The 15,130-nt window shown below is 43.6% G+C and overlaps 1 protein-coding gene across 43 annotated transcripts in view; it reads right to left on the bottom strand.

Moving 5' to 3' along the window:
* The window catches only part of NFYC (nuclear transcription factor Y subunit gamma), a 39,333-nt gene that overhangs the window by 20,960 nt on the left and 3,243 nt on the right, over positions 1-15,130 (bottom strand). For 2 of the 43 annotated variants that reach the window (XM_068917481.1, XM_068917462.1), the window contains exons 1-3: positions 13,400-13,559; positions 11,709-11,890; positions 9,188-9,338 (exon numbers count right to left, since the gene is read on the bottom strand). The exons of 4 other annotated variants lie outside the window; for them this stretch is intronic. The gene's annotated coding sequence lies outside the window, so the exon portion shown is untranslated. Of the gene's footprint in view, positions 1-161; positions 314-453; positions 4,532-9,187; positions 9,339-11,708; positions 12,874-13,399; positions 13,601-13,679; positions 13,769-15,130 lie in introns of those variants that run through there. 37 more of the 43 variants (XM_068917477.1, XM_068917455.1, XM_068917492.1 and 34 more) reach the window with 35 other exon arrangements.

The following is a 15,130-nucleotide window of genomic DNA, read 5'->3' on the forward strand; positions in this document are numbered from 1 at the left end:
ACTGCTCTAGTAACGAATGTGGGAGATGTGCCAGCTGCACATGAGCATTCCTGCTCCAATGGCATGTACAAACTGTAGAAATGCAGGACCTTGCAGGACTGAACTTATTATTTCCCACGCACAGAAAGTTTTTTGTGAATGCCAGAAGAGTCACCACTCACTTCTCAAGAGAACAAAACTGAGGAAACTAGCAGGTTAACTGATGTTAGATGTTCTTTGGGGTCATCCAGAGCAGCTTTGAAGTTTCCATTAAATGACAAGCACACGCTATTTACAAACAAGAAAACTCTGTGTCTCTCATAGCTTACAGGGTCTGTAAAGAGAGAAATGGCGTTATGGCTTCTGCAGGCAAAGATACCAAGGTGCACAAAGATATTTGTGCATCATGATGTAATGGAAAAAGACATGGGACCAGATTTAGCTCTGACATAATCGGGCACAATTCCCACTTACTTTTGATCCATCATGTAAAGGTTTACTTGAGTATTTCCACTAGCTGACGGGAAGCAAAGTAGCACTAGAACATTGCATGACACGGATCAAAACATCGATTAGCGGCAGCAGCTCCAATTGCCATAATTTCAAAACTTACTATTCCAAAAAAGTGATGTTCCACAAAATCTCATTAATAGATCAAAGAGATTAACGTCGGTCAAAACTAGTTCAGTACTTTCTGCAACCGACGCTTTCCAAATCCGACTCTCTGAACAGCTGTATTTTTCTTTAATCAGCCTGGGAAGGTGATACGGGAGGTGTGGGAAGTCAAAGGGAATTTTGACAGAAGACGTCTAAAACGAGGTTAGAAGATCAAATTGTCAGTCTCAAAGCCAGAGTTCAAGACAAGAAGTACTCAAAGCGAGAAACCTATGGAAATAAAGAGACTGACAAATTACTTGGGTGACTCTTCAACAGAGTATTTGCATTACAATACTATCCACCTACAAACTAAGCTATTTCAAGTATTTATAAGAAAATACAGCTAGATAAATATTCTAATGAAATTTTCAATTAGGATTAGATAGTTTCCCCCCCTTGATCTGCATTCTCAAATATAGATAAAAAATAGTTCAGGCACATAAATGAAAGCTAATCCTTGAAATCTGCTCGGTACTGGCAACGTTCTGTTACGTAACAAGGTCTGCATGCCGACAACACTAACACTAGAGAGGGTCTTTTCCCCAACCAGAGATGCAACTGACTGAAGACAAACCAAATCATTTCTCGAGGCTGTATTAAAAATAAAAGGAACTTGCATTCAATTCACTTAGAGATGTTATACTAGAATATAATGCTTTAAGAAGTAAGGGGGGGGGGGAAAAAGAACTCAAAGGGGAAGAGAACTACACCATCATCACCCCCTACTGCAGGAAAAAACTCATTTCTTGTATCACATATATGTCTCTATGGTATTAATTCATATTTCTGAAAGGGCCAGAAATGGTTTACGCTAATTATCTATAAAAGTCCTCTCAATGAATACAAAAAATTCCCATCTTCAAAGTAAGGACTGATTTCAGAATGCAAAATGAGTAGCCTGATGCTTGACTCAAGGGACAATTGCTACTTTAAGTAACTGTTTAGGATCATTGCTAGGAAACTGTAGAAATAATAGTATAAAGCAATAGTATAAAGCTATTAATTATTATCTCCAGTAAGAGCAAAAACAAGTCACTGATAGGTTGGTTTTTTGAAAAGTTACATAGAAGGAAATCACTATAAACTCTGAAATAAAAGCTTAAGCAGGTTAAGACTACTCAAAACATTACTACAATACTCAAAACATTACTACAATCATTTGTTCATCAGACTAGCGATAGTTACATAAATGACTTTGAAGGTGTCTGCAGAAGTTATAGCAAGATAGCAAGGAAAAACACTCCAAGCACTACATGCAGATCTACAGGGTTGGCTATATGAGACAAACTTGAATAATTAAGCCATGCCTGCACAATTAGGTAAGTTCCTTCACCCAAGGGGAAACTGCTTTCTCTTATTTTAAGACTGACTCATGTCGGAATTAATGCCAGCAGAATAAATACCAGAGCACACAAACCAAGATAAGACCACCAAAGCTAACGGGGCAGTTCCTCCGATTTCACACTATCGGCGTCTAAACTTGTTTGTCTTTTTTTGATATGCACTATTTGCAGGGAAATTTTAAAACTTCATTATACCTTGGCCTTCCTCCTCTAAAGATTTCCTCAACAAATAGGTGCAGAAGAGGAGAGCTGTTCTGAGGATCCCAGTAGTCACTACACTGCATTCATGTAATGCAGGGCACAATCTCTCAGAAGCTTTAACAGCAAACTAGCTACTCTGTCACCGTCTTATTGCTAAATAATAAAATAAAAACGATCTCCTGTGTCACCTGGCTACCACAAAACACAACCACAGCCAAGAAAAAACTTGCCGATTCCAGCGTTACTCACTCTCCAAACAGCAGCTGGGCAAGCACCTAGCAAGCCTGACACGCTTCTGCTCTGAACAACACTTAAACAAAAGCTGTCTTCTCACCAAGCCCTGATGTTGCCATCAAAAAAAGGTGAGGTGCTAAACCAAACTCAGATTAGCTAAACTACCAGCATGAATCACAGCAACCTAAAAACTAGACTATTCAGGGAAGCTACTGCAGAAAAATCTAGATTATGAAGTTCACACACAAAACATTAACTCACAGCATGGACACCTTACTGCAACTAGATGAAATCAGAGCGGGGTGCGGGGGGGGGAACCACACACTGAAGAAACACAGTAAGAAATGAGGGCATGAAAGAGCTGGGATACGCCTGCTTTGCAACAGCCAGTCCAGTCTACATAGCCTACAATATGCTCCAAAGGCAAACCTGCCGTTTCCAGACTACGTAAAATAGAAACTGAAGGCCAAAAAGCTGAAACCTATGTATAAAACGCCTTGAAGCAATTACAGAACAGGTTAGCAAGCGCATCTCAAGAACTACAGCATCAACACTTTGCAATTAGAGCTTTTCCACTGGCTGGAGTGAAATACCTTTTACAAACATTAAACTTACAAAATCTTGTGGCAGCTGACAAAGACTAAAGAACTTCAGTATGTGTCAGGCTCTTTGCATATAGCACAGATTCCCATGATTTACTTTATGGGAAAGACCTGGCCTGACACTGCTCGTATTAGCAGAGACCTGTGATACTTGATGACATTGCTCAGTTGGGAGTCTTCTACATTGAGAGCCTCAAGGCTTTTCAGCACTTCCTTCTGGCATTCATAGTTTGCATATCCCTTCAAATATTTGGATAAATTTCTTTTAGATCTCCTCTCCACCCAGCTGATTTTGTTTGGTTGATTTATTAGTAAAGGGCAGCTTGGGAGCAATTTAAAGTAGGCACACGAAAGCAGGGTGATGCAGGGTGACCTGTGCTGGCAGGGAAGTTAGTCTCTGGGTGGCTGTCTCCCAGAGAGGTGGAGGGGCCGCGGAGGAAGCTGCTGGTGCTGTCTGCTGTTATTTCACTGGTCCTGGTGGGCTGTTTCTGGCTGCTTGCTTTCTAGCTGAAAAACTCCAGTTACTTGCTCCAGGAGGAATTTCAGGATCAGAGATCTGGATTTCATTTGTGGTTATGCTGTGGCTTATATTTTCAATAGCAGCTTTTTGCTCAAATGCGCGGGTTGTAGGCATCCAGGATGAGACAGCTTCAGTTGACCACTTTCCCCTTTCCATGGCACTGAAGAAGGAGCCCAACTAGGATCTACTTAAAAAGTCACCAGTTGCGTCATCATGTTGAAAAACGACTACTTGGAATAAAAACTAATGCTGGCATCCTTTGCTACTTTTAGTCTGAAGCACTAACTCCCACAACAGAACGCTTCAGTTGTTCAGAGTCTGTCCCTTGATTTGAAAGTAAAATGTGCAGAGCCACACTTGCATATCTAAAGAATGAGCTCTGTGTAGTAATAAGCGCCAGACACCTGATCCTGCCAGAATCAGAAGGAACAATCTAGCAACCAAGAACTAGTTTCACAAGAAGAATACATACAGTTTAATACGAATTTAGTAACACGCTTCTTTAAATGCTGAGCAAAGGAGGAGTCTTCTGCATATGAGAGAAAGCCACATACTGGTACCCTGTGCCAGATACCGCTCCAATTATTTCAATTAGAGCAATTTGCAGTACTGTCTTGAGGGAGCAGCAGAATATCAAACGTAGAATATAAAGCGAATCTGAAATGGACTAAGACAATCATCTATGGTCTCAGCAACAGTCACAGTGTTTTAAGTCATACTGAAAGCTTGTTTCTGAGCTGTAGATCAACAGCACTTGTTCTACATGACATTATGCCCTGTATGATCTTATTTTGAAAAAAAGCTTAAGAAGTTATGCTAATAGTCTAAAAACTGCTTCTCCAAAGATACCATGCCTTAACTTGCTGTACTTTTTCTTTGCTTCAAGATCTACCCAAGACAACACACATTTTCAAATTTGCAGCTGACTCTCCTTTCATGAAATAAAATTGAATCTATTTCAGTTACAATCCCAAAATTATACGTTCTCTAGACAGAGGAGAAGCAGCATAGGTTCACAGCACAGTTGGAAACACAAAGGTGCCAGAACTACAACGAAGAATTATTCTCTTTTACTTGCTTGGGGGGGGGGGGGAAGGAATGAAAAACACTTACTGTCTCTGAAACCGTAATGGTTTCTTCTTCTACCTTAATATTCAGGCCTTGCCTGCACAATTACGTAAACTGTAAATTATGCAAAACCAATAATGCAATTCAGAAACTTGATTCAGGTTGGCAATAGAGTTGGCATTGCGCACAGAGATTTGTTCTCCCAAAGCAATGCTGTGGACTATTTTTTAACCATTTTCTGCACTTCCTATTTATCAGAGCTCTAGCTTTGCTTATGAAAGTGGTAAGAGCTATTTAGATTTGCCTAGGGAATTTATCCTTCTGACAGAGCAACAATAGAGAGAATACATAAATAGGGATTTCACATGACCACTGAGAATATAATCTTAAATGGGCACACGACTACCCAATCAGTCTCTGAAGAAAGCTTCCCAGCTATGCTAGGTGCACTGCAAGTTGACAAGTCCCATCAAAACCGTACACAAACCTCGTCTCCACGGCACGCATCTAACCTGATGTAGGAGCAGCAGCCGCTACCAACGTCGACAGCGGAACAAAGTAAGTTTGAAATCTCGCTATAGAGGTTTAAAATAAACAAACGAAGAGGTTGCTACAGCACGGCACAAAGCACCATGACAGACTGAAGAACCACTGCTGAGATTTGTGTCTGGCCCACTCGGAACAAGAGAACAGACACAAGCTGTAACATGCAAGCATCTGGGGGCTACGACATGGAAGGGTTTTAAGGTTGCAAATGACTCCATGAGAACGTTGAACTTGCACGTGGGACTCGGACTGCTAAGGAACTAGACTGGCATGTGCTGTCACTGCAATGCATGCCAAACGCTTTCCAGAGAAATCATTTCAGTGTAGACATTCAGTTGAGACTCGTTTACAGTTTTGATATGTCAACAACACAGTTTGGGGGAGGGGGGGAGGGAACACATTTGGAGAGAGTTTTGTATAACTTTTTTTTTTTTTTTTTTTGAAACAAGAACCCATCTGAACAAAAACCAATACTTCACTTGATAATAAAAATGAAGCAGGAATCCAATAAAAATCTGCTATACTACTTTGGAATAGAACAGTTTACACATCAATATACTTAAGTTCTAGTGATCAAAATACAGCAGCGCAGCATAATTTTACTCTTTATGACACGTGCACACAAGTTTGCTCATAACTCAAACAACAACAGGAAATAAACTTCGCCACGAGCCCAACATATTTGATGAATACTTGGAATGAGCAAAATACAACATGGTCAGCAAAAGGAAGCAGCTCATCCCCTCCCCTGTGGCAGCACCAGGATCTGCCTGGCTGCATGGGCAAAAGGATCAGGAATCTCATTTTTCCTAAAATCATCATCCCTGTTCATCTCAGCTGGCTTAAGAAGCCTCTGAAGTCCAGCTCAGGAATGTTTCGCCCCATCTCCTCAAGATTCGCGTGTAGGCTCTCACTCAGTTTTTTTGCCCCCAGTGGTCCCCATGATACAGATGCTAATCAACTTTATCTGACAACTTGACTTGTCAGATTCAAGCAACTTGCAGATAATCTTAGGATAACACCTATGATGGTAAACTCCTATATAAGATTGACCTAGAACTAGCTTTTCAAAATACATCCACATCATCTAAATTTGAAGACATCTTTCAAGAAAGTAAGTTTTTTTTCTTTTGTAAATACTAATAAACTCTTAACTTTACATCAAGCTGTGAGGTGAAAATCTATTTAGATACTTCTACCAAGGATAGCTGTTTAGATGGATAGATGGTTAGGATAGACGAGGGGTCCATAACCCTTAAATTCCCATCACAGCAATGGTGATGTGGAGCTATACCACTTCATCTATGTGTACAATATTAAAGATAAAAAAAAAAAGGCTACATAGCTACTGCACATACAGCACAATTATTTCAGCATGTCACAGCAGTAGTAATGCTATTATCATTATGTGTAAACATTTTTATCATTATGTGCAGGAAATAAACTATGAATAAAGTTATACTCAAACTATAAGCCAGAATCAGAAATCTTAGATTTTTCCTTATGTATAATGCTATAGTCATTTATCCAAAAGATACTGGGACTCCAGTTTCCACTTTTATAGAAGAGTGCTATAAAATCTAAGGCAGCCTTTTGGGTAGTAGAGAAAGGCCATCCTCACAAACTTATACAAGTTTGAAGTCCTACTCTTGATGAAAATATATCCTTTCAGCTTTTTAAAAAGAAATTCAAGAAGTTCACAAAAATTCCTGTAAAACCAGCATAATTCAAAACACAAGTGCTTCCTTCCAATGCCACATCATGAGAAACTTCTGCAACTCCTCAATGTTTTAATCTTTCCCTCTTGTGATATTACATACATATGCTCCTCTAGACATATAGCTTGCATCATAAATATGTTATTTTAGCTGATGGGAGGATCATTCTATGCAGAGAAATTTGTAGATTTCTCTTGTTCCATACAATTCAAGCTGAACATAATAGTTAGAATAGTTAAACGCTGGAATAAGTTGCCTATAGAGCATGCTGAGTATCAATGTTAAAGCTTTTTAGAGAGAAGGTTACACACGTTCGAAAGGGTTTAGAATTGAGCTGTTCTTGCCCTAGGGCAGAAAAAAAATAGGTGAGATGACCTCTTCAGGTGCCTACGAGCCCTTTCTTCTGTGAATATTTACCTGTATATACTTTATCTGCAAAGCACTGTTTGAACATTAGCTTCCTAATACTTCTAATGCATTACTTCTACTTTCGTTCACGTGCGCCACAGCATTGGATTTAAGCCCAAATCAGCTGCAGAGCCAGAAAGAGATCTGGATTACTGCTTCCAATAAAATACACAACTCGTTAAACCAATGCAGCTCCATTTCAGCAGGTAGCAGGCCCAAATCTGTTCTGAGACGCCTCGACTGGTGATCTGCTGTTAACAGCATTACAACATTTCACAGGATCACAACATACACACAGAGACATGCCTCCTACTCACCCCCTCTCCACCCTGGTACCTACAGCAGAAATTCGGCTCCTCCCTCCTCTCAGGCTCAGACACTGCAGCAGCTCGGTTTTGGCTCTCGAGGGTTGGAGGTGCCCCTCCTCTACCCACTCAGCAGGAAGAGGCAGCAAGTGGGGCCTGAGCCAGCAGTGAGCTGTTCCCCATCTCCCCAGGGTGGAGGTGGCAAGCAGGTTAGAGCAACCACCTTGATTTCACACAAGGGAGAACATTCATGCAAAGCAGAATTTGGACGTTTAATGTTTCTGATACCGAGTCTGTTATGAAATGACCGCGCTGATCTTGCAAAGACATGCATAAAACTGCAAGCAAACCAGTCCCTTTTGCTGGACACTAAGGTAGTAGCGGCTTCACCGGTAAGCGTGCGCTTCATGCTCTCCAGGAATAAGAACTAAATCTCCAAAATTGTTTCAGTTACTCATGAAAAGAGAACATATTAGAGCATGAGGGAATACACAGCAAAGACATTTTATTTGAACACACACAAAACCAACGAGGTAGACTGTTTTAAGTTTCATACCTTAATACGCAAGACAGTGCTACCTAGCAGCTAAAGGCAATCGCTATTTCAGACAATAGCACGCTGTGCGGTCTTGGGCAGGCTATTGTCAGTTGGCTTCATTCTTCCAGGAGGAAAAACACAGAACTAATACCTACTTTTACAGAAACATTAAGTTTCTATCTGAAACGCTCTAAGCACCTAGTAGCGCTATTGAAAGCCCTCCATCCACCAGCACTCCTCAGGAATTTGTGCACAGAATGACTGAACATAGATATAGTCTGTTTTCAATTCTAGGCAGGGTTTTGAGAGTGCACATAAAATACACTAAAGGCCTAATCAGAAACCCACCAGAAGTACGGTATGGCACCAAAAAAGATGCTACAAAAAACCCCAACAATCTTCACAGCGCAGCACCAGGCCAAGAACACGGCTGCAAATATTAAGACACCCCAAAAAAACCACCTGACTCGCTTTTTTTTTTTCTTTCTTTTTTTTTTTTTAAAGTAAAGCAAACAAAATAATCTGAATCACTGTTTGTACTGGTTATTTTAATTTCCTTTCTATGAATCAAAGAGCATAAGGGGCTGTATCTGTTTTTTCAACAGTTAAACATTATTAAACAGTTTCCCTTTGCAGCACAATTTTGGCAGGCAAGCATACAAAGTAAGAAGTTAAAGAAGTAAAGAAGTAAGAATTCCCAGACAAATAATAACAAGTATCTAAGATGAATCCTGCTGACTCTCTGGCTCCTAAATTAAAACATCCCAGAGAAATGGAAAGGCTCTTCACCTAAAGTGTTCAAGTTAGTCAGGTCTACTTCACAGGATAAAATAGCTAGCATATATTGGAAACAATACTGCATATTGCGTACTTCAGCTTCTAAACTTTGATCTCAAGAAAACTAGTATAAAATTCATGCTATGTATTGCAGCTTCATAAAATTTAAAAGAAATTATAAGCTACACCCCTCACAAAGTATTTCCCAGTCCTGGCATACATACATTTTATTCACCTCCCTTTAACAACAGCCTTAATGGAGGTAACAAGTAAAAGTGATACCTAACTCACCTTAACAAAATTACGCTGCCTCGGTCTTCAACAGTTGTTTGTTTGCACTTTAATGAAAAAAAAAAACAGACAGAAACGTGGAGGTACCTTGCTCTCAGAGGCACAATGCATCTTACTCAGAGTTGTACCACGCAGGATTGAAATTTCACAGCTGCAGTGACAAAGTAATCACAAAACAAATGTACTTGTCGCACACAAAAATACAGTATGATAATATTATTAAGAAGTCAAAAAGTTGAAATCTGACAAAAATATTTTCAAGACCCATAAGCACTATTTGGCAGCAACAATCAACAGTGTTAGCAAAGTTACAGACGCTATTTATTCAGAAAGTACTTGAAATATTTCAAAATCCAATGATAGCTTTAGGCTTTTGTGAAACCTATTCAGTACCTATTAATACAAAGGCATTCATTTAAGAGACCACCTTGGACTCTGCTGTCCTCAACAGCTCACCAAGCTTAAACTTAGCAGCATTATGTGTAAAAGGGGTCTGGTTTAGCATTTGGTTTCATTTATCTATTTCTTCTTTTGTTTTGTATTCTGGGCACAAGTTCTGATCACGCAATATACATGTTTACAAATTGGGAATTTTTTAAATATTAGTCTTTATGTACTTTCAATTATTTATAAATAACTCTGCATGAAATTAAGAGTTTTCTGCATTAAAAAAGGCCTTTGAATGCCCTCATATTTTCTTAGTCTTTTGATAGCCAATAATTTAACTGGCTGAAAGAACTACATTGGGTGATTGCTATTAACCTCCTAGTTAAACCAGGAACCAGTCAGCACTTGGATCAGACAGCAGTCATATGATACTGCACTAACACATAGATGCTGCAGCACATTTAGGGCAAAGTTATGCTTTAATTTTAATGCGGTCCTAAGCGGTGCATGTTTCTTTGCTCTTCTGTTGCATTTTTAGGCTCAGCCACCATTCTGCTGGAGTAGGAAAGGGAAAGGTGGGGAAAAAACATTTAAAAAATCACACCAAAACAGCAGCAGAAACAACTTAGAAAAACATAAATGGCAAACGAGTTATTCACAAGAACTTGTGACAATTTTAGAGCAAAGAGAAAGGCTGTACTAATCTACGATCATTATGTCTTCTGAAAACCTTGTTATTCAGAAAAATAAGATAAACACATGGCTTATATTTTATAAAAGATGCATTTGGGGGCTGCAGGGTTATTTTTGTATAGGGATTATTTGAATATTCAACATCCCTATTTTCCTCTTTACTCACTCTTATCCGTTAATTAGCGAATAAGGCCTTGCAAAAGTTAAGTTCAAAATATGATTTTCATCAGAGGCAAAAGGCTCGTTTCTAAGATCAGACCTTACTTAAATGAACCAAAACCTATACTGCTGAACAGGCAAAAAGGATGGTCTGATCAGGTCTTTTTTCATTTCTGCTTTTTATGATCTTGTACTATAAACACGCAAATCTATATACCTCTGGGTCACCTTCAGTGGATGAAGAAGACAAATGAGAGCGATCCATTTTGATTCATCAGAAAGTGACCAAATAAGATAGCAAACTATAAATAGTCAACTGAAGAAAATTCCCCCCAAACAAGAGACCTTAGCATATAGAAATTCTTAGTTTTTGAGAACAAAACTAAAAAAAAAAAACAAACTTTCTGGAACTCCTGGGAAGAATTGGCAGGTCTCCTGAAGTCTGATCTTGCAATCAGTGCCCTTATTAGAGTTGCTATATTTTTTCTCCTTCTGAAGCATAAACTATTTTTGTAATTAAAACATTATAACAAGGACAGTTTAAGTTAGCAACCATACAAATTTAATTCACTTACTACAGGGGCAGACCACCAAGCCCCAAAATTAAGAAACTGCTTCATATGACCACACTATTAAAATATAGATGCCACGCTACATTATATAAATGCAAGATCCTAGTCCGATTAAAAAAAAAAAAAAAAGGCGAAAAAAACCCGAACACTGGCTTGAAAGGTGACCTCTTGCGGGCATCCACCACCATTATACAGAGGCAGACATACATCCTCCTCCCCTCCCCCAGCCACTGAGGCTTTCAACCCAGGGACAGCAATTTCTCACAATAAACTTGTCCTTTAAACCTCTATTATATGTACTGCCAGTTAAGTAAATAATAAAAAAAAGAAGGCACACAGCAGTCCCTCAAACAAAAATAAGAGCCTGTTTTCTAAGCCTGCATTTCTAGCATGTTAAACTGCTATGAAAGCCAAGGGGACCTTTGGGGCACAGGGAACACGCACCTCACTTCACTGAGCAGAGTAAAATGGGTTACAAGCATGTTTCCTTCCCCCTGCAGTGCCAGAAGAAAAAGTCAGGAACTGGTGTCATTTGTAAATAAATCCCTTTACAGTGCTACTAAAAGTTTTATATTTTTCCTGCTGCTCTTGACCTAGAAAGATCAAAAAGGACCTACTCTTACACAGCTATAACCTCTTGCAATTTTAAAAAATGAAAAATGGTAAATATTTGAGTGCAATAAAGACTTCCACAGGATTTCTTATTTTACCTTAAAGTAGCTGCACATTTCTCTGCCTTTTGCCACTCTTCAAAAGCATATAGCAGCTGAACGCATCCCGATTTCAAGGAAAATTTTAAAGTGTCTCTAATAGGTAACATTCCACTTTTGCTTGAAGATGTTAACAATGACCTTCATGTTGACAGTAAAATCCACTGATTCCAGCTGACAGCCTGCTAAAGAAGTTACTGCTGTTTCATTAACATACTATAACAGCCACCTATTATTAATAGATGACTCTTGGTGACATGTTCCTCATTCGATCCCCTTCTCAGATTTGAAACTAGTATGACAAACCACAAGCCACAGGAAATTGAAGAAGCTTTGTCTGAGAAAAGGTGATGTTGCTCATCAGTCTTAATTAAAATGAATATATCCAAAATAATACTTGAAGGCTGTAACGATTCAAAGAAGTTTAATCCCAAGATATAGTCCTTTGTTAGCAATTAACGTCAATGTGCAGAGTCTCTTAAGGTTCAGAGAAACGAGCAAGGGCCCACTTCTTTTTTCTCAAAAAACGTTGCACAACATAATTACCCCTACTTTCCAAAACAGTACTTTTAAGGCCAGTAATTAACGATCGGAAAAAAAAAAAAAAAAGGAGATAAGAGGCAGTCTGTGTCACACAGTTGACCCATGACAAGGCAAGGACTGTAACAGCAACGTTTAGCATCTTTCAGTATGAGTGGAGGAGAAAGAACGCCTGCAATGTGCTTTGACTCCTTACGAGAACTAACTTTAATTTCAATCTGCCAACTATTCTTTTTGTCCTCAATGCCCTCGGCCCTGGGGACCAGCTTCATTTTTCAACTTTGATTTCTTTCCTTTTTTTTTTTTTTCTTCTCCTTTTCCTCCCCCCCCCCCTCCAGTTCAAAGTGCCACAAACAAACTTTGTCCTTCATTCTCGAAACTCGGAGCAGCGGTATTTCAAGGTCACTCCGGCTTGCGAAGGAAGGCCTAGCTCCGGCAACTTCTCCCGCGGCACCCTTCGGAGGACAAGGGCCCCGCCGGAGCCCAGCGCGCCCGGAGCCGGGCACGGCGCCGGGGAGAGCCGAGAAAAAGGCCTTACGCGGGCAAACTTCTCGGCTAAGACGCGCTCTCACCCCGTTTCGCCGCCTGTCACCGCTCGGCTGCGGCGCTCCGATGACCTTCAGTGCTTGTGTGCAAATATAAAGGAAAACAAAGGGCTGCTTATACTTGTCAGGAGCGGGGCTGACGTCTCCCGGGGGGCCGCGGGCCTCCGCCGCCCCCGGCGCCCGGCTCTGCCGGCCGCCCCGGGCCGGGCGGCCCGGCCAAGGGCAGCGGGACCCCGCGGCGGCGGACACGGCCGCGGCACCGCTGCCATTTTGCGCCCCCCCCCCTCCCCCAACAACACCGCTCCCGCCCCGGTTAACGGCGCGGCCGCCCCGCGGGGCCCGGCCCCGCGCTGCCCCCGGCCGTGCCCGCCGCCGCCCGGACAGCGGCAGACGGGGGGGGGGGGGGGAGGGAAGGGTCCCGCGCCCCAGCGCCGGCCCCGCTCGGCGGGGCGCTCCCGCCTCCCCGCCGCACAAAGGCGGCCGCCACCGCCGGCCACCGGCGAGGGATCTCCCCCCCCCGCCGCCACCGCCACCACCGGAGCCCGCGCCCCCGGGCCGCTCCCGCCATCCCGGTCAGCCCGGCCCCGGCCGCCGCCATCGACTCACCGGGCCGGCGCTGCCGAGGGCGCTGCCCGCCGGCGGCGGCCGCCCCGCCATTCCCTTTGTCTTTGAGCTGACCCCTGCCTGCCGGGACGCCGCGTCCCCGCCGGACCGGGGCAGCGCCTGCCCCTTTAACGGCCGCCTCTCAGCCTACCCTGCTGCCCACGCCCAGCCCGGCCCGCCCGCGCTCATTGGCTGCGCGCCGCCGGGGGCCCCGCGGCCCCGCGCGCCCATTGGCTGGCGCCGGCGGCGCAACCTCGCCGTCCGCTTCCTGTTGTAAAGTTACCTTGAGCGGCGGCCGCGGGGTCAGAGCGCGTCCCGCCGAGCGCCCGCAGCCGCCGCGCCCCCCCGAAGCGCGGCCCGCGGGCTCTCGCCGCCCGCCCCTATTGGCTGCCCGGCTCCTATTCAAACAGCGGGGGGGGGGGCCGTGGAGCGGCTCCTGATTGGCCCGCCAAGCTGTCACTCCAGCTGGGGCCCACCCCCTCCCCCCCCCGCGCCGCGTCACGGGGCGCCGAGCGCACCGGCGGGTCACGGGGGAGCGCGCGGGCGTCGGCGGGGCGGGGACACACGCGGGCACGCGCCGCACGTGGGCATGCGCCTGCTGCGCGCGCTTTCTCGACGCGCAGGTGCACACACGCAAGGTGCACGCACTTGCACGATGTGCACGGGAGCACGCACACACACGTGTGCAAGGTGCACACACACGGGATATGCACTTGCACAACGTGCACCTACATGAGGTGCGTGCGCTCGCCCAATGTGCAGCGCACACACACGCGCACAACGTGTGCGCAGCCCTCCCACAATCTGCAATTGCAGCACTGGTGCAGAGGGAGGAAGATACCTCCTGGGGCTCTTTCCTGAGTGGAGCTGGAGGCAGAGCTACCCACCGTCTCGGTCAGCACTACGCTGAGTTCGGCTCAAGCGCTACAGTAGTCCTCTGCAAGACTACACGGCTTGTTTTCATCTAACTTTGCCCATAAGCGCTCACCGTGACATCTCTTGAGTTTTTAATACTACACTGTATGTGAAGAACTGTCTGCCCTGCCGCTCACACAGCACACACGCAGCAGTATTTGACACTAGGAGAGGCAGCAATCTAAAACATCACAACAGAAATAATATTGCAGAAATCCCTGGCCAGACATCACAGATGAAACCCACAAGACACCTCTTTCCTCTCCCTCTGCTTCTTTGTATGCAAAAAGCTACAAACTCTTCTGTTTGCTAGGTTGAGGGTGGAGGACACCATCCGACAAAACTTCTGTGGAATCCTTCCTGGAGACCTGCAGTGAACAGACTCACTGAGCCCATCGGGCTTATGAGCAGCCACACAAACGGGGCCAGTGTAAGTTGGCATCTTCAAAGAAGGATGCACTGGTCACATGAGAGCCACAGTTCAACGTTTGGTGGCACTGCTGCTCAGAGCTCCTTCCACCTCCGATCCAACAAGAACATTTGCGTGGCCATGTAGCAACCTGGATCAAATACATACACACACACACATATATAGATGTATATAACAGACTAAAAAATAATCCAGAAAAAGAGACTGCTTTTCAACCAGATAAATCACCTGGTTTACCATGTGGCTGCCCAAACAGATAGATGCCCTGCTGGCAGAGATTCCAATCCATCGCAGTGAGCACGAACACCTTCAACAACCCTCCCATGCAACAGTGACTCCTTGTAAAACGCTTCATGACACCAAGGAAGTCTACTAGTAGAGCTTTTCCT

This window comes from Struthio camelus, chromosome 23 (assembly GCF_040807025.1).
Source record: "Struthio camelus isolate bStrCam1 chromosome 23, bStrCam1.hap1, whole genome shotgun sequence".
In the NCBI taxonomy this organism is placed as follows: Eukaryota; Metazoa; Chordata; class Aves; order Struthioniformes; family Struthionidae; genus Struthio; species Struthio camelus.